At 34.7% G+C, this 20,749-nt stretch overlaps 1 long non-coding RNA gene across 2 annotated transcripts; it reads right to left on the bottom strand.

Annotated features, from left to right (window-relative positions):
- Nucleotides 1-16,289: 16,289 nt before the first annotated feature.
- LOC110868008 lies at nt 16,290-19,907 on the bottom strand. Of its 2 annotated transcripts, none has more exons than XR_002552124.2 (6): nt 19,405-19,907; nt 18,771-18,871; nt 17,626-17,825; nt 17,249-17,423; nt 16,405-16,654; nt 16,290-16,323 (listed from the first exon to the last, which is right to left on the bottom strand). It is a non-coding gene; the product is annotated as an uncharacterized LOC110868008 (long non-coding RNA). The 2 variants fall into 2 exon arrangements; XR_002552122.2 differs by having other exon boundaries at nt 18,771-18,880.
- Between the last annotated feature and the right edge of the window lie 842 nt (nt 19,908-20,749).

The raw sequence follows: 20,749 nt of genomic DNA on the forward strand, positions 1-20,749 counted from the left end.
AACGAAAATAAACATGTAATTACTATTAAGTATCCTTAGAAAATACGAGTTTACTAAAACTTTTACAATTTTAAAAGTTTGAACAACTTAATGTAATTGGATTCGTCGTTTTAAAGATACGACAAAACATCGCGCGGAAGCTTGTATTTTATCGTGTTCGGTTCCTCATCGAGCTTGATCTTCATCCGGGCACTCTTGGCGATCACCTATGATCAAAACCAACTTAAAAGTTAGTTTTGATAGTCAAATATTAAGTTCAAACAAGTACAGGGGTTAAAATGACAAAAACTAAAAAATTTTCCGGAGTTAGGGGCGTCGCGTGATGCCAAGGGCCTAGGCGTCACGCCTAGCCCTTGTTTTCACAGACTGTTGCCTTCAGCTGTTGTTGTACATTCCCAGCTCAACCCGATTTCACGGAAACGGCCATAACTTCTTCGTTATTGATCCATTTTACCCGATTGTTTTTCCTACGCGTCCGTAGTTTAATTCTCCATCTAATGGAGTTAAAATCCAACATCCAACATAAATAAATTTTGAGACTTTCAAGCCTTCGACTCGTTACCTTTTATCAAATTTTACCCGTTTATGCATTTTATCAAACAAACATATTTGTTTGATTCCTACATCACCTACACTTCTTCAAATAAATGTTATATACCATATTAGGTTCTAATTCACAGGTTTATTACACAATTTAAACCCATTTTCGCTCGTATGCTTATTTTGACCCGTTAAGGGTATTTAAGCACTTTCGAGCCTAAAATAGCTTTCGATTGCTTCTAGCATTCCGTTACCACATTTCTTATCCTATAATCTTCCACCCCAACTGTATTTAAGGTAGGTTTAATGTGGTGATCGATATAAACCAAATTTTACCTCTCGAATCATTATTTTACGGCAAAAACTCAAATAGTGCCATTTAGCTAATATAATACCTCTTTCAGCTTCTATACTTATTGTAAGTATTTACCTAGTCATAAAACTCGTTTCCAAACAACCTTTAAGGGTCATTTGTTCCATTTAGCCTACAGGGGCGTTTTGGTCGATTTTAGTCCTTTTATGACGAAGGACTCTCTCTCAAATTATTCGACCAAAATAACACTTTTAACTACAACATAATTATGCATACCTTGCCCGGATCAACAAGTAGACCCGATTTATACCTTGTTTTCATTATCACACCATCAATGGTGATGCAATTATCCGATTGGCTAATCGGTCCTGTTAACATAAGGCTTGACAACCACATTAGTCGCTATTGTCAAATGGTGTTATCACCACCATTCGACCCGTTTGGACTATATGCCCAACGTTATCTATTTAATCAAAAACATCGTTTTTGATTTCCAATTCATACATCCATCCCATCCCGGATTTTATTATCATGCCCCTTTTCTTTTAAACTCTTTTCTTACAAATTCAACCCATTTCGGCTTACGCCATGGGTATTCTTTTAACTTCGATTTACATTAGTCAACACTTGACAAATTTCCATTTTATCCTTTTTATCATGATTAGATTACACTACAAGGTAATCTTAACGGGAATTCATAATTTCTTAAATCATTACATGATTTATTTACCGTTTTGCCCTTTTTGCCATAAACCAAGGTTTTTATCATCTTTATATGTTCTGACTCGTATCGATCGCGTCGGACATCATATTTTCTATATTATCGTTGTCGCATTTATATCGTATAGAATAAAAAAATATTCTACAAAATTGTGTAAATTTCACTTACCTTGCATCCCGAATACGCTTTTTCTTTATGCTTGACTCGTTCGACCCGCTTCCTCCCCAAGCTTCACCTAGCTTGTTAAGCGCCAACTATCATTCATCATTCACAAGGTTGTTAGATTAGTCATTATAAATCATGACTTTCACACCTTATGAATCTTTGACTACTTTTCTTATTGAACTAAATCATAAATCATGAGTTTAAGTCTTGTGTCAAGACCCACTTCAAATCAAGTATGAACTCTTAACAATTCCCCATTTTGTTCAAGTAGTTCATTCATACAAGTTAGTATGGTGTTTATAAACACCAATACATCATCAATTTCATTAAATCATCCAAAAACCCATTTTTCAAGTCATGTATGATCAACACTCAAACTTGGAAATTGTTCAAGTATCTTGCATCAACTATCAACTATGATGATTTCTAGCATAAACATATCCTCATGTTTGGTTCGTTATTAAGTAGGCCACAACCTACTTATTTTCCACAATATTCCCACTTATTAACTAGGTTAAATATTCCTAGTCAACTTAGCGGGTTTGGGAATATTTATGACTAAGTTTATTTTAGGTCCCGTTAACTCGGGCCTTCTATCATTTTATTTCTTAAAAGCTTTTATTCACTTTTTATTTATTATTAAGATTAATTATTTAAATCCTAATATTTACCGGATAAACTTTTTACCACTAACGGTATTTTACCCGTCAGTAATATTAACGTGGTTTGATTACCAAACCCGTTTTTGGGGTGTTACAAGTCTACCCCCCCTTAAAGAGGTTTCGTCCCCGAAACCTTCCTTTTGTAGTTCATTATTGTTAGTATTACCCGAAAAAAACACGGTAATATCTTTTTGATTACGAAACATCTATGTACCTCATACGACATAATGTAACTTGAAATAACGTGATTCCATTATTTCTACTAGTTTAGTTAACTTAGCGATATTCATCGCTTTTATATATTAGCGAACTCTTTGTGAATCCGTTACCTTGACCCGTTTAAAGGTCTTTTAGTGAAATCATTCACTTTTAGCAACTATTTCTTTTGTTTTCAAATTCGTTTATTCGGTTCAGTTACACCGAATCCTCCGCTTACGAACAAACCAAATTTCTCGATTTGAATTGTTGACCTTCACTGGTCTCACTAACTAGACTTATTAGTCCAGTTACTTTTTACCGCTCGCTTGGTTATAATGCGATTCTACTTCACATTACATTTCTTCACCGTGATCGTGTCGCGTCATGTTTAATTTATATATCTACCTTTCATTTTTGAAAAGATCACTTTTCGAATATATCGTCTTGCGCCTATCAGCGTCAAGACTCGAATCTTTCATGCTTACTATTCAAATTCCTATCAGAATTTATGTTTGTAAAAACGTTATTTCTTACTAAAACTGAATTTTAGTTTAACGTTTTTCTCTTTAACTATGTCAATTACTCATATCAAGGAAATTGACAACCCATAATTTATTGTTTTCTGTTCCCATTTTACACGTACATCTTTCATGTGTAAGGTCTCGCGGGCCGTTACTTTCAGCTTATATCCTTTATCTTTATTGACCGAGTTGTCACATGTCCGCTTAGTCTCATTAGTCTGTTAACAGGTTTATCACGTGCTTGTCTTATATTAACAAGCGTTTTGCATTTGTCATGACATTTTCTTAACTTTGAATAGTTTTGCCGGCTAGACTAATTAGCCACCGTCATTTCATACCCCGTCACACGGGTATACTATTTTGCCATCTCCGGCCTTATGTGTGTTTAAGATTTTCTAAACCATCTCATACTACTTATGTTTGTTAAAACATTGCTTTTGACTAAAAACTAAATTTTTAGTTTACGTTTTCTCCTTGTCTTATATCTTTTTCTCATGTCTAGGAATTTTCGTTCTAAGTTTTATTCCTGACCGTTATTATTTTACACGGAGAATTGTAACCAGTTTCCCTTACTTTACAATATTGACCCGTAGGTTTCTTCACTTAGCCTCATGGGCTATTTCTTTTAAATTTTTCACCCTTTTAAGGTGGGATCTCAACAGTTCGTTTGTTTTATTTATGACCCAAGGGTCTTCTCGGTCCCGTAGACCTTGACATTTCTTTGAATCCCGTAGGTTATGATGATCTCATAGATCATCTTTTATTCGTGTCTGTATTCAAATGTATATATGTATACATGTATAGCTTCAAGGCATCCCTTGTTATATTGGAAATCATTTATTTTCGCTTTTTAAACTTTAGTTGACCTTGACCGTAGTCTAAGACTTCATTTGTTTACTTTCGGACTAATCCCCCGACTTTATGACTTCTGACATTAATTACACGTCAGTTCGTTCTACGCCTACCGTTTCTCGGTTCATTCTTATACCTCTTGACAACCCTTTACATTGGTTTGTTAACAACTCACACTTTTATTTATTCAGTCCGCGCCCACTTACATTAGCAAGCGTCATCATTTATTTAATTCGTTTGACTTGTTCATGTGAAATTTCATCACTGGTGAACGTCAAATTTCATTCTTTGTTCGACCCGTTCGACTTTTAACTAGTCGAACGTAATTTTTATCAAAATTTATGTTTGCGAAAATTCTTGTCATCTTTTAGTCATGACTCATATTCCGAGTCTTTTGACTTTCTATTTCGCGTTCCTGTTTCTCAGTCTACGCATGCGTTTTAATCCTTACCCACCAACCGGGTGTTTTACCGAAGTCGTTATTATTGCAACCCTTACGGTATGCATTATGACTTCGTTTCGTTTTTTTTTTATATTCCTACTTTGTTTTCAAATTTGGCGTTTTACAAAATTGGCCCGTTAAGAGTCATATTTTCATTCTCCGGGTTCGAGTGTAAGCACACCCCTCCCAATTGCATACCTTAATCATTTTACATTAATCTTTGTCCGTTCACTCGGGCTCATCATCCTAATGTAATACGCTTCCGTCACCCGGCTGTGCGTTTACATTATTATCAAATATTTTGCTCCTTTGATTCATTTGGGTACTTTTTAAGTTAGTCCCATTCACTCCACCCTTACTACATCGGACATAAATGTGTCCATCATAAGAAGTTCATGGTACCACGTGTTCACTACTTACTTGGCCAGAGCAAGCATTATCAGGTGCACGTTTCAAATTATTGCATAAATAAGTAATATGCAACAAATATATAGAAATTGAAAGTTGCATATGTAGATTGAAAACTTGGAAAAACCTGAATAGAAAACCTATCCGGGATACTGTTTCCAAGAAAAACCAATAGAGGCATTACTTACATGGGGTGTAATGTGAAAATTATAAAAAGGTCATGTATCCCAGGTGTTGATATCAGGCTCTCCTTTTTCCGTTAACCTTGTTCGTGATCGCTACGCGATTTAGATCCTTGATGAGTATGCTTTGCTTGTCATACATCGGACCGTTTCATCCTCATATCCGTAATATGTCCAACTCCCGTCATCTTCAGATGCGAGTGTCCTTCAATTGAAACATTCACAAAAGTTAGTAGTGTCGTTATCAATAATCGCCCGTATTATAATACAAGGCTTTTCCACTATACGTGTCAACACACGTAGTTTCATTGACTATATCTCTCCTTTATCGATTTGATTGATGTATCGTGTATTACACGATAACCCTATGTGTTGTTCTTCAACACTTTAATCATACCCAATCATTACTATATACATGTACTTACCGGATTTGCGATCAAGCCTCGAACCGAACACCAATCTTTATCAAGAGCTTAAGGTTTAAGTCCAAGCATAGCTTTCCCGCCATACTTGAATCTCTTAAACCAAGGCTCTGATACCAACTTGTAACACCCTTGTTATTATTTTAAAGGTTTTCGTATAAATAATGAAAATAAACATGTAATTACTATTAAGTATCCTTAGAAAATACGAGTTTACTAAAACTTTTACAATTTTAAAAGTTTGAACAACTTAATGTAATTGGATTCGTCGTTTTAAAGATACGACAAAACGCCACGCGGAAGCTTGTATTTTATCGTGTTCGGTTCCTCATCGAGCTTGATCTTCATCCGGGCACTCTTGGCGATCACCTATGATAAAAACCAACTTAAAAGTTAGTTTTGATAGTCAAATATTAAGTTCAAACAAGTACAGGGGTTAAAATGACGAAAATTAAAAATTTTCCAGAGTTAGGGGCGTCGCGTGACGCCAAGGGCCTAGGCGTCGCGCCTAGCCCTTGTTTTCACAGACTGTTGCCTTCAGCTGTTGCTGTACATTCCCAGCTCAACCCGATTTCACGGAGACGGCCATAACTTCTTCGTTATTGATCCATTTTACCCGATTCTTTTTCCTACGCGTCCGTAATTTAATTCTCCATCTTATGGAGTTAAAACCGACATCCAACATAAATAAATTTTGAGACTTCCAAGCCTTCGACTCGTTACCTTTTTATCAAATTTTACCCGTTTATGCATTTTATCAAACAAACATATTTGTTTGATTCCTACATCACCTACACTTCTTCAAATAAATGTTATATACCATATTAGGTTCTAATTCACAGGTTTATTACACAATTTAAACCCATTTTCGCTCGTATGCTTATTTTGACCCGTTAAGGTTATTTAAGCACTTTCGAGCCTAAAATAGCTTTCGATTGCTTCTAGCATTCCGTTACCACATTTCTTATCCTATAATCTCCCACCCCAACTGTATTTAAGGTAGGTTTAATATGGTGATCGATATAAACCAAATTTTACCTCTCGAATCATTATTTTACGGCAAAAACTCAAATAGTGCCATTTAGCTAATATAATACCTCTTTCAGCTTCTATACTTATTCTAACTATTTACCTAGTCATAAAACTCATTTCCAAACAACCTTTAAGGGTCATTTGTTCCATTTAGCCTACAAGGGCGTTTTGGTCGATTTTAGTCCTTTTATGACGAAGGATTCTCTCTCAAATTATTCGACCAAAATAACACTTTTAACTACAACATAATTATGCATACCTGGCCCAGATCAAGAAGTAGACCCGATTTATACCTTGTTTTCATTATCACACCATCAATGGTGACGCAATTATCCGATTGGCTAATCGGTCCTGTTAACACAAGGCTTGACAACCACATTAGGCGCTATTGTCAAATGGTGTTATCACCACCATTCGACCCATTTGGACTATATGCCCAACGTTATCTATTTAATCAAAAACATCGTTTTTGATTTCCAATTCATACATCCATCCCATCCCGGATTTTATTATCATGCCCCTTTTCTTTTAAACTCTTTTCTTACAAATTCAACCCATTTCGGCTTACGCCATGGGTATTCTTTTAACTTCGATTTACATTAGTCAACACTTGACAAATTTCCATTTTATCCTTTTTATCATTAATAGATTACACTACAAGGTAATCTTAACGGGAATTCATAATTTCTTAAATCATTACATGATTTATTTACCGTTTTGCCCTTTTTGCCATAAACCGAGTTTTTTATCATCTTTATATGTTCCGACTCGTATCGATCGTGTCGGAAACTCATATTTTCTATATTATCGTTATTGCATTATATCGTATAGAATAAACAAATATTCTACAAAATTGTGTAAGTTTCACTTACCTTGCATCCCGAATACGCTTTTTCTTTATGCTTGACTCGTTCGACCCGCTTCCTCCCCAAGCTTCACCTAGCTTGTTAAGCGCCAACTATCATTCATCATTCACAAGGTTGTTAGATTAGTCATTATAAATCATGACTTTCACACCTTATGAATCTTTGACTACTTTTCTTATTGAACTAAATCATAAATCATGAGTTTAAGTCTTGTGTCAAGACCCACTTCAAATCAAGTATGAACTCTTAACAATTCCCCATTTTGTTCAAGTAGTTCATTCATACAAGTTAGTATGGTGTTTATAAACACCAATACATCATCAATTTCATTAAATCATCCAAAAACCCATTTTTCAAGTCATGTATGATCAACACTCAAACTTGGAAATTGTTCAAGTATCTTGCATCAACTATCAACAATGATGATTTCTAGCATAAACATATCCTCATCTTCACTACACAATCAAAACCCACTTGTCTAAAAGTGGTAAATCATCAAATTATTCAAATCATAGAAATTTTACTTCAAATTTCTACTTAGGGTTTGTTCCTAAGCAATCACACTTCACTAATTCGGCCATAGCCTCTACGATTCGTACATAGATTGCATCATGCAAAGTTAATCGATTTTCACAACTTCAAGAATGTTAGAAATTCGACATACCTTACGATCCCCTTGACTTGGTGACCGTTTCTATGTGTTCAAATCCGAATTTGGCCCTTGTTTGATCCTCCAATTTGAAGATCTTGTTGAAATTAGGGTTTGGCTCCATGGGAGCTTGCTCCTGTCGATTACAGAACACACACATGAAGTGTGTGTTTTGTTTTGATTTTTCTTTTATTTTATAACTTATTAAGTTATCCCAATTTAACCCCTCATGTTTGGTTCGTTATTAAGTAGGCCACAACCTACTTATTTTCCACAATATTCCCACTTATTAACTAGGTTAAATATTCCTAGTCAACTTAGCGGGTTTGGGAATATTTATGACTAAGTTTATTTTAGGTCCCGTTAACTCGGGCCTTCTATCATTTTATTTCTTAAAAGCTTTTATTCACTTTTTATTTATTATTAGGATTAATTATTTAAATCCTAATATTTACCGGGTAAACTTTTTACCACTAACGGTATTTTACCCGTCAGTAATATTAACGTGGTTTGATTACCAAACCCGTTTTTGGGGTGTTACACTTACCCGATTCCGAGGTGAGATGAGATGAAGCTCCCGAGTCCATATACTAAGCCTGGTCTGGGGTGTTCAAGGTGACTACTGAATGAGCATGGCCGAGTTCGGTTGGGTACAAAAGATAAACAGGTTGTTGTGGTGAGTTCTTACCGGCTACTAGTCCACCCGCAAAGTCATTTGGGCGAAAGGCAGCGTGGGCTGAAGGAGGCTGAGCGGGCCAGACCTGATGTGTGTTGGACAGGGCCTGAGTGGGCCACTATTGGGCTACAACAGAAGATGCAATATTGGGCTTGGCAGTCCATGGACTGGACCAAGCTTGTTGGGCCGGATAAGGACAATTGGGCGGCCCATTCCACCAAGGCCAGGCCCTGTATCCCTGCTGTTGCGATACAGATTGCGGCTGAAAGTTGTTGCGATTTTTGGAGTACCTGCCACGTCCATGACCCCCACACCGATTGTTTCGACCATGACCTCGTCCCCTAGACGCCTGAACCAGATGGGGATGATGGAGTGATAGTCATGTTTGGCAGTGGGAACGAGAGAGATTGAAGGTGAAAGGCTGATGAAAAAAAAAACAGGCGGCTAGGGTTCAGAGACTATGGTGCTCTGATACCATAAAGGTAATTGTATATTGAATGAATGAATAATGTGTACAACTGAACCCTCCTCATATAGGGAGGAGAAAGCTAGAATCACGGATACAATTTAGGATACGGTTATTGACTTTCCTACTACACAATATATTTAAATAAATGCACAATATATACTATAATTTATATATTCTAATAAAAACTTGTTACGACCCATTTCATCTCAATCTTGGTAGATGCTTTTCAAATTTGTTTTAACATGTTATACTATCTAATCATCTATCTAAAAAACAATTGCAAACCCCTAATACTAAACTCAACCAAATCGAGCCTTTGGTGTTAAAACCAATTCCGCGATGATCAAATTTATTACTCTCGATTTCCAAACCTTAAAATTTTTGCAAATATAATTCAAAGCTTTGCAACACCAAACTCAAAACCCCTAGTCCTCTTTCCATGTTCTCCACTAACACAACTAAAAAGAATACTCTTTGCACTAAAAATATTTGTATTGTTGTGAAACAAAGACCTATTAACCTAATAGCAAACCATAAGAAAAAGAGATGTAGGGACAAAGAGACTGATATTTTCATTGATAGATATGATTACAATAGTGGTATATATAGGTGTACAAAACTTGGAGGGAAAGCTAATCTATTTTTGGTGTTGATAACCACATTAATAATAAATATATTCATAACACTCCCCCTTGGTTATCAACATAATACGCTTGATGCTACCTCGTTAAAAACCTTGCTAGGAAAACCCGATGGGACAAAACCATAGCTAAGGGAAAAAGAGTGCAGCGTGTAATGCGCATTAGTTCCCCCTGATACTTCTAGATCAGGTATGTTGCCTCATTAAAAACCTTACTAAGAAAACCCAATGGGACAAAACTTAGTCAAGGGAAAAAGAGTGCAACTTGAATAAGTCTCCCCCTCATTTTAACATGTCTCCTTTAAGTGACGTGTGTCCATCTTCCTTGAAAGTTGATCAAATATTTTGTAGTCAATGATTTGTCGCTCGATCCCTTAATGTGCAGTCATTTATGTTGAGCAATGTTGTATAATCTTCTAACGAAACTTTAGGTGCCTCCTTTCAAGAAACATCATATGTCCATGATTGTCTTTTGTTACATTCCTGCATCTACAAGACTAACCAAGCTTGTTTTGATGGGTTAGTAAAATATAATCAAATATCATTTATACCTGAAATATTTCTTTGAATTCGTTCCAATATCTCTTCGCTTGACAAAGACTATATCATGACAATAAACTCAAGTGAAAGATATTATAACCATACATAGCTAGCAAAACATATTAATGCACATATGCATTTAACGATGGTACTTCTAGAATGAGAACCTCTACTTTGGTAGGAGATGATAATAGGCATTTCTTATAACAAGTGACTTAAGAACCTTTAACATACTTTAAGGTTCAACTATGTCAATACTAAAATATCTCAACATCATCTTCTAGATGTACTTGAGGGATTGATAAAATATAATTACATATATAATCAAACTGCAGTTCGAGTAATAATTAGACCGTGCCAATGTCTTTCAAAAATTCTCCCTTTAAAAGCTCGACAGTTTCTCTCGATGATGCCTAGACGTCATCACTGTAAACTGCAATTAGAGTGAACTTTAAAAGTAGAATGTTGATAAAACATGGCTAATTTAATCAAACTTATATCCCTCTTTAGGCGAATATCTCGAGTTGTACAACACTCGACCCGACTATTTTAGTCCATACATACTTTGTCAACTTCATCTAGTATGTTCTTGAGGTTTTGACATCAATGCTTCTGGCATTATCAATCCATGAGAGAATTCATTCCACCTTATCCGAATATGCATGTGCTTTCACTCTTCAGAAGTTTTGCTACATAAATTTGTCCATTTAACACATAGATATCTATATTATATGCAAAAATGTCATGAACACTTGCTTAGTTGCTTTTATCTCCAAAATCCATATTGTACAATCCGTGTACACTATTTATTGAGATATCATAATCACCATGTACAAGTTTTCTATGTATCATTATTGGTGCACAAGAATTACATCGTTAAGATGTTTCAATTCACCTTTAGGTAACTCATCAGGAGTTCAATCGTATTCAAATATGAATATGTATACAACGATCATATTGTTCTCGAGAACTTTATTTACATGATTTTGATAATTTAAATCCTCCAGAGACTTTCATGTAAACTTTCAGTATCAAGTGATAAATATTATTCATAAGACGCATGTCAATTCTCTCTTTAATATTATTACCAGACTAATTAAATATTGGAAAGCTATTGTATCCACCACTGAAGAATACGATTCCTCATAATCAATATTAGGTCTTTGCGAAATCCTTGTGCCACCAATTTTGCCTAATACCATTTACTTTTCATTTATTGATTCGCATAAAAGAACTGTTTGTTTCTAATATGTTTTACAACATTTGTTGTATGGACTACTGGTCCAAGAACTTTCCATTTCAATAGAGAATTCAACCCTGCCTCATTTACGTCTTTTCGTTTTGGCCAATTATTTCTTGATATTCGTTCATAGGCAGATCTTAAATCTTGATCCTCATCATTTCATCATTACAAGCGCTATATTATATACAAAAGTATAACGACGTCGATTTTATTTCGATTCCATACATATCTTAGACATGATACAACTTATCGAGATCTCTTTATTTTCAGGTACCTGAGGTTCTTCTTGAACCATCATGTCTACTGTCTCTTCAGGAGACCTTTTTAATATAACCCCGACTTGACCATCTTAATTAGTTGCTCCAACTTTCGAGGAATTTTATTATTGGAATCGACTAGTCTACAACGCTTCAGACGTGCAATAGACTCATTACAAATGTGTGGTTGTCCTTCTAGGACACTCATCTTAATTGGAGCATTAGCAGTTGGTATATGTGACATAGTCACCTTTTGAAGGTCAGTGAATGTGTCTGGTAATATTCGCTACTCGTTGTAAATGATTTATTCTTTGAACTTCTAGTTCATACTTTTAGTTTTGAGGATCAATGATAATTCATACCAACTCATTTCTTTTCCAACTGCTTTTTATCTCCCCCTGATGTTGGGAATGTTAATCCATTGAGATAGGTATCAATTAATTGAGCCATAAATAAATATCTCGTGAAAGGCTCTATTCGTTATCATATATTCCCAACCACCTTTTTACGTCCCATCTTTGTGCGTAGTGGTGGACCAATTTCAGTATATACCGCACTACCAAAATCTTAGAAGGGATATCTTTGGTTCCTGACCAAAAACCAACTATAACGGGGAGAAACTATTACAACATGTTGCCTTGATGTGAATTAATATTATCGCATATTTAAAATCACATGTACTCAAATTTAAATATAAACTTTTGCTCTCATGATTATTGGCTTTGAAACAATCGTAGACATTTGGTTACCGTATTCAACAAAAGCAATTTGTGTATAAATATACATAAAGTTCAACACCTATTGCAATAACCATTTATCACTTGGAAATTAAATTCACTAAACCAAATATGCCAATGTGGAATAACATGGTTGCTATCTTCGTAGCTAAGACAAATCATGCAAACTTCAAGTTGCATACATGATAACCATTTAGACGATGCATCGATTTTAAAATACTAAATGGTATCATGTTATGATCCATATAAATCCTTTTATCATTTTCATAATATTTAAAGGTTCACACCCTATTTTAATTAACAAAGAATTAATTTCTTTGAGAGCAAAGACTGCATGCTTATTACAAACTTGAAGAATCTTATAGTTCTTTGAAACGTTTTCACATCATCATTGACTCGGTGTGGTCTAACCGGTCATGCCAATCTATTAAATAATCATGATCCATAAACTTCTGGTTTCTGATCAATATGTATCACTTGCACTTATGCTCATTTAAGACATGAAAGAATAATGTATTATCATATCAAACTATATATTCTCATATAACCATCCCTTTAGTTTGCCACTTATGGTGGCCGATCTCATTATGACTATCATTACAACTTTAATAGCCAATCTCATTATTAACTTGGCTATCATTATAATTTTCGATGGTCGATCTCATTATTAACATGACCATCATTGCAATTTTCTCAATTATGTCCATAATCACGACAAATTTAATTATCACTATATAATCACATTCGCTTAGTAAAACCAACCAAGTTTCATTGTTTTTCATTAATTCCTTGGATATTCACTCTTAACCTCTCATGCCCCCTTTTTTTAATGATATTGCTACTTCATGAGCAAATTTGAGGGAGGATAGAAATCATTTTATCCGATCTTTCCTTGCAAATACTCTTCTATTTGCATAACACCAATTGGGAAGTAATTAAATGTCCGAGTCATATAAGATTTATCGGTCTAATATCTTGCGACCTTTTATATCTTGATAGTTGACAATGAGATTCGGGAAGTATGGCAATTCGGATGTCATATCTAAGTATATTTATGTTCTTTCATGATAATGATAAGAAACCACAATTTTGGTTTGATTGTTCTACTAAATATTATCTATAAAAATATAAATAAAGTATAACAATTCGAACATAATGTATATCATAAAGGCACATTATACAATACAAGAGATTATAACATGTTATCATATAAAAGGAGTTTTAATAAAACTTTATGAAAAAGTTTTTCCTTTGATTTACCCTTTAGAACAACAATATTCAATAGTATATGCAAGTGGTAAATAAAAGAAACATATCAAAAACTTGAAAATTAGAAAAACAAACGCACAATCCCATAGCCTTAGAACATATCCAATTTTTATTGGTTTCTCGAAAAGGATTTATTAGGTTTAACACATAAGTTAAAGCATTAAATTATGCATGTAGGGATTACAAGCGCCGACCAGATCTAAGGTACTAATTCTTATAACCAACATTCACAAATTATCCAAGTCGTAATCTCATTAACTTACCATTAGATTTTAAAAATAAATTACTTATAAGAATTTAATTATGAAAAGAGAAAAATGATGAAAACTTTCTTTCATTTCTTGATAACAATATCTACAGAATATAGGCTCTTAATCAAATATATATTTAAAATATTAAGGTTGTAAATTTTCTATAAACATATAATAATACATACGTAATTTTCATAAAAAGTTTCCTTTAAAAATAATTGTCAAAATCAAGAATCCATAATACCTTTATCCATTGATTTTGAAAGAAACTTCCTGAATTTAATTTCTTACAAGAATTTATCACGTATGCTGTTTTTTTTTAATTTAAACCTTTTACGATTAGCATGAGAAAATAATTATTTGAGTTACCAACCACGTCTTACGATTTTATATACATTGGTCCAAGCTCCTTCAATATATAATCAACATAAATATTGTTATAAAAGCTATTGCCGTATTATAATAAATAACTACAAGCTGCATTTATAAATAAATACACCAAAATTTCGGTATATGTTTTCTTACTAAAATGTTAAAAAGATTCAGTTTACTTATATATATTTTCTATCTTTTAGAGTATTCATATTTATAATAAATAAAGGGTAAATGAATGTAAACCAAGAATTTTACAAAAATATGTTTAGGATTGTTTTGATATCTCATTGATTTAAATCTTCGAGCAAAAAGGTAAAAATCATTCATGCAATCTACCTCCTAACTTTATGATCCATATAGAAAAAAAAAATAAACATCAAAAAATACAGCCGCTGCCAAACATATTATTTATTGTTATTATTTTAATAGAATATTCAACGGCTGTTAATACTGTCATTTACTTTTTATATAAATGTTGTAAAGCAAAACTTTGAAACACTTCAAAAGGGCACCTATTTTTAGGCAGCATCTTTTAAAGCATTTAGAAAACGTTTTTATAAAACAATTCCACTGCTGTTAATAATGTGTTTTGTACTATTGTTTAATGGTGATATGTATGATTGCTTTTGGATGATTAAATTTTGAAAATAAAAACTAATCATTCAAAAATCAATACGAATAACTAATAGGAGATTAATAATCAATAAATCTCATGAATCAAAATATAACTTACTTGTAGAATAGTCACGCCGTCTAATAAGTTTTGAGAACTTTGATTTTCTTTTGATGACTTCATGGATGTGAATTACCAGAACTCCGTGCTTAGAGTCTCGTGCTGATAACGTGTTGTGAAACAAAGACCTATTAACCTAATAGCAAACCATAAGAAAAAGAGATGTAGGGACAAAGAGACTGATATTTTCATTGATATATATAGGTGTACAAAACTTGGAGGGAAAGCTAATCTATTTTTGGTGTTGATAACCATATTAATAATAAATATATTCATAACATGTATTAAGTTTTGCTCACTACAAGAAAAATGGGTTTTTAGTACGCGCAAAAGCGTCCTAAAATGCTATTTTATAGGACCTTTTATTTAATAGGACCAACGATAAAAGCGTTTCATGTAAAGGGGTCGTAATAAGTCCCGGAACTAAAAAAGCGTCCTAACATCTCAAATAAGATTATGAAACCAATTTTATGGTCGCTTAATATGTCTTTGAACAACCAAAATAGTGTCCTAATAAAAACATATTAGGACACTTTACGATGTCCTAACATGTGCTTACATACTTTTAATCTTTTGATACACTTACAAGCGTCCTTAGAAATTAATTGATAGGACCCTTACAATGTAACATTATAGCTAATTTAGTACCAAGAAAAGGGTCCTAATATACCAAATAAGATTATGAAACCAATTTTATGGTCGCATAATATGTCTATAGACAACTTAAATAGCGTCCTAAAAAGAACATATTATGACACTTTTACAATGTTCTAATATGTGATTACCAACTTTTAATCTTTTGATACACATACAAGCGTCCTTAAAAATTAATTTATAGGACCCTTATGATGTAACATTATAGCTACTTTAATATCAATAAATGGTCCTAATATCCCAAATAAGTTATAAAACCAATTTTTTAAACAGACCATCAACATATAACATCCTAATAGTTATTGTATAACATCAACTAATGAAAGAAATAAAATTTCATTATATTTCAAATAAGCATGTTCATAACAAAAACACTAACCATAAATAAGTTATAACATTATCTAACATAAAGTCTTAACAATTAACAAAAAGAAATTAAACGCAATTAAAGAAATAAGAAGCATAAAATCTTGAGTCATCATGCATCCTCAATCCTCATAGACTACCTACAAATAAACCATCCATGTATAAGTATTAAGTTCCATGATATTAAAATTATTTGTGTCACAAGTTTAACAAATACATACCGAGATGAATGGATAGGGCCATGCGATGGATGCACCAATACAATCTTGAATTGTAGAAAATAAACCATATGCTCTTACCAAGTTTTCATCTTTTTTTATTGGTACTTTAACGTTTACCTCACACCATTCTGGTCCAATCTCTGTACCACCAAATAGATCATTTGGGTCCAAGCTCTAGACCCTTCCTCTTGCTACAGTCTCAGTAGAGTTTAGAATGCCTTTTGCTTTTGAGGAAAACTTCATCTCCGACCTAGATTTTAGTTTTCAACAAATATTTATTAAACTCTAGTCATAATAGTGCAAAAAATCATTTTACAAAAAAAATTAATAAAGTTTTAAACTAGCAATCTAACATTTTTATCGAAAAACTAAGGAAAATTAGTTTTTAATAATCTCAGGTTTACAATCTTGTACACAATAATCCCACCTTTACTCTTGGTACATAATGCCCAATTCATATCAGGATCAATGCTTATAAGTAGACTTGGCAAACGGGTCGAGTCGGGTCATGGGTCAAAACGGGTCAATTATAAAAAGGGTTGTTTTGGTTCGGGTCGAAACGGTCCGGGTCAGAACGGGTCTGGGAGAACGGGTTTCGGATCAGGTCGGGTCAGTTTTTTCTTTTAGATATACTTACTCTAGTCTAGCCCTTTCATCTAAGGCGCTAGCCACGCTAGAACCTTACTCTAGTCCGGACCTTTCATCTAAGGCGCTAGCCACGCTAGAACCTTTTCTTGGCCTACAAGCCACCAGCTCCACCTCATAAAAAAATTGAACTTTTACATAACCCATTACTAATAAAGTTGATCGTCGTACTCCTGTAATTAATAAGTTATTTCTTTACCTCCAACGTCGCCTCAAGGAATATTGCTAGCCATCGCGCTTGCAAGCCGTTCACATTGTCTGTCAAGCGTTGCTACCCATCGTCTGGCCCCAAATGCTAAACCAGAATTCACTAGTGACCGATAGCTGTCATGAACAGCTCTATCATCGACTTCAACATGTTCAACCCATGTGACCTAAATGACAAAATCCAAACATGAACCCTCGAGTTTAGGTTGTATTATGACGTTTTTCTTTCATTGTAATTAGTAACATTGGCAAATAAGTTGTAGTTTGCGTAGATTATTAGTATTTTTCCCCAAATATATAGTATTACTAGACTACACTCCTACTGGTAGAATAAATCGAAACAATCCAAAATTTGGCCAAGAGTTTCACCTTCGAATATCCATTGGAAGTTCTTCAATCAAACAACCCAATGGCCTTCTTCTAGATCTTGCGGTTGTGGAAGGGTGCAAGTTGTCCAAAGATACATCAACCACGGCCCATAACCCGTCAGTATGTTGTTTGCAGTACCTAACAAAATAGTATTCTCGGGTTGGAACAATTGGTGAAAAAACTTGATACTCTGAGGTCATCTGAAAAATACATATCAATTGGGTTAACTTCAAATCGACTAAAAAGATGCAAAGAATTGTACAATCGCAGACGTTTTCCAGCTCTTAGACTACTAAACAAATAAGTGAGGTTTGATTCCGTCGATGAAGGACGTTATGACAATATTTTAATTTTATATCTTTTTTGGTTTTTCTTAAATTGATTTATTTTCTAAATTTAAATACACGTGAAAATATTTAAAAAAAGAATCGCACAAAACCTAAATATAATAAAATTAAATTTGTTTAGTAGTGAGTTTGCCTATTCTTTCGATTACTAACTGTGATATCAACTTATTGTTTAATGTTACACATTTCATTTATACATGTGAGCTATTGAATTGTTAATAAATGAACCAGTATGTGTCCTATCAATCTGTTGAACACATCAAATAAAAGAATCTAGCTTTAGAAACAAAGTTGCAATTACAAACAAAGTTGCAATTACAAGCAGTTTTTCTTGAGACTCCATTAAGAAAATGTTAAATGATGATGCAGCCGCGCAGCCGCTGCTGTTGCGTGTAGTGCAGCCGCTACTGCTGCGATCGTGCAGCCACGCAGCCGCCGCTGTTGCGTGCGGCACTCCTACTGAGAAGCGCATGCAGTGCAGCCGCGGGCGTGCAGCTGCGCGCTGCTGCTGCGGGCGTGCAACCGCCGCTTCTGCGTGCGACCTTGCTGCTGCAGCGTGCATGCAGTGCGACGCTGCTGCTGAGGCGTGTGTGCAGTGCAGCCACGCAGCCGCTGCTGCGGGTGTGCAGTGTGGTGCTGCCGCTGAGGCGTGCGTGCGGTGTAGTCCCCGTTGCTGCATGTGGCGCTGCTGCTTAATTGACCAATTAGATAAAAAATATTGATTAATTGACCAATTAGATAAAAATTACTCAGTGAACCTAGGACTAGCGATTAATCAGAGACTGAATTGGAACTTACATGCGTTGGTGCGATGGTAGTCACTCAAAGTGGTGGTGACTGGCGGCTTTAGCGATTAGCGAGTGTGATCGAATCACCTTGGAGAAACATACACAACTCACCTACCAAAACTGAATTCATTAAAAGTTTATTACAATTATTTCATTACCCAGATATGATACCAACTAACCTGCTGAAACTGATTCGGTGATTCGAACCCAAAATAGATGCATACACAAGCATGAGTCTATGAAATGAATTGCCCCGACCTCCCCTTTTATATAGTCACCCACCATTAAAATGGATGCCCATGATCTATTCAGTCTAATAACTACAAACTTTTCTTTAAAATGTCATATTTTAAATTATACAAACTTAAGACTAGTATCAGGAAGTAACTTCAACATCCTTCCATCTTATTATTCTTATTATTATGACTCGAAAAAACAACAGTTTTAATAATTAAAAAAACCCATTTGCACATAACAGGACCTCAAAAATCATATCCACTGCCCTATTATTATCTAATAGTAAAACTACCAAATTAATATATTTATAGCTTCAAAAACAAACACTCCATCTGATTCAGAAACAGATCTTCTAAAACATGAAACCCTAAACAGAATGAAACAGTTGCGGATAAACCAGAACTAACCTCGATCTTAATAGCTTTCTTGCTGGCTTCAAGTTGACTACCTGTACACATATCAATCAATCAGAAGGGTGAAACCAGAACGAATTAGAAAGAGAAAGAAGAATTAGGGTTCTGCGCATTTCCTTTGGAAGAAGCTTAAGCTTGTCCAGATTCCTCTCACGGGCCGTCTTCAACTTCTTCTCATTTACTCCATCATCGCTTCTTACTGAATATTTCTGGCCGGGCCCAGAAACCCTAAATAGATTTTTTCAATCAAAAAACTCATTTTGACAAAAACTAACTGGTCACGGGTTGAGTTTCGGATGGTGATTCAGGTCGGAGCTTTAAGAAATATACTTGCTTTGTTATTCTGGACCTGGAGCTAGGGTTTTGAGTTGAAGGGGTGTGTGAAAAGATTGAGTGGATCCAGTTGAGAGGAAATCGATGTAGGGAAGAAAATGGAAGCTGAGGAATACAAGAAAAAAAAATTAGGGGGAGTTTGAAATTGGAAGAGGAATTGGGTTAGGAGGGAATTTTTTTGGGTGTGAAAATGTTTAGAGGGAATCCATTTTTTAAAATTTTTAATAAATAAGTGGGTTTTTAAACACATTATTAAAAATTTATTGCGGCGATTAGTAATATTTTGTCATAATCTACTGTGTTTCCGTCATATTTATTTTATTGAAAGTGTGACTAAAGGTTTTAAAAGATGTGTTTCCGTCACATGAATTAAAAAATCAAACAAATATCATGACAGCAGGTCACATTTGGCCACATGTTTCAAGTTGTGACTAAACTAGCTAGTAAATGTCATATTTTTTTTTTTCAAATAGTGTGGCTAAAGGATTTGAGTTGCTATACAGTGGTCACGTTAATAATAAAATGTGTGGCTGAAAGTGTTTTAAAATATCATAAATGACCTTTAGCCATACATTTATTCAAATGTGTGGTAGAACGGTTTTGAGAAAAGTGTGGTCGTAGGCCATTTTGACGTAGTGTAAGGACCAATACATATCACGCTCATAAGAACGTAAAAGTTATGATATTAAAATTGTCCATAACCGTTTTTTGCTGCTAAACATCATCAATGTAACTAGGGGTGTTAACGAGTCGAGTCAAGCCTGAGCTCGTCTCGTTTAATTTACAGAGAGCTTGAACTCGGCTAGTTTCGATATCTATTTCTAAAGCTCGAGCTCGGCTCATGAGTAATTTTTCAAGCTCGGGCTTGGCTCGTTTATTATTTATTAATAGAAACCGACCACTACCACCACTCACCGCCCACCACCACCGCCGGCCACCACCACCGCCGGCCACCACCACCGCCGGCCACCACCAACGGCCACCACCACCGCCAGCCACCACCACC

This window comes from Helianthus annuus, chromosome 7, assembly GCF_002127325.2.
Source record: "Helianthus annuus cultivar XRQ/B chromosome 7, HanXRQr2.0-SUNRISE, whole genome shotgun sequence".
NCBI lineage: Eukaryota > Viridiplantae > Streptophyta > Magnoliopsida > Asterales > Asteraceae > Helianthus > Helianthus annuus.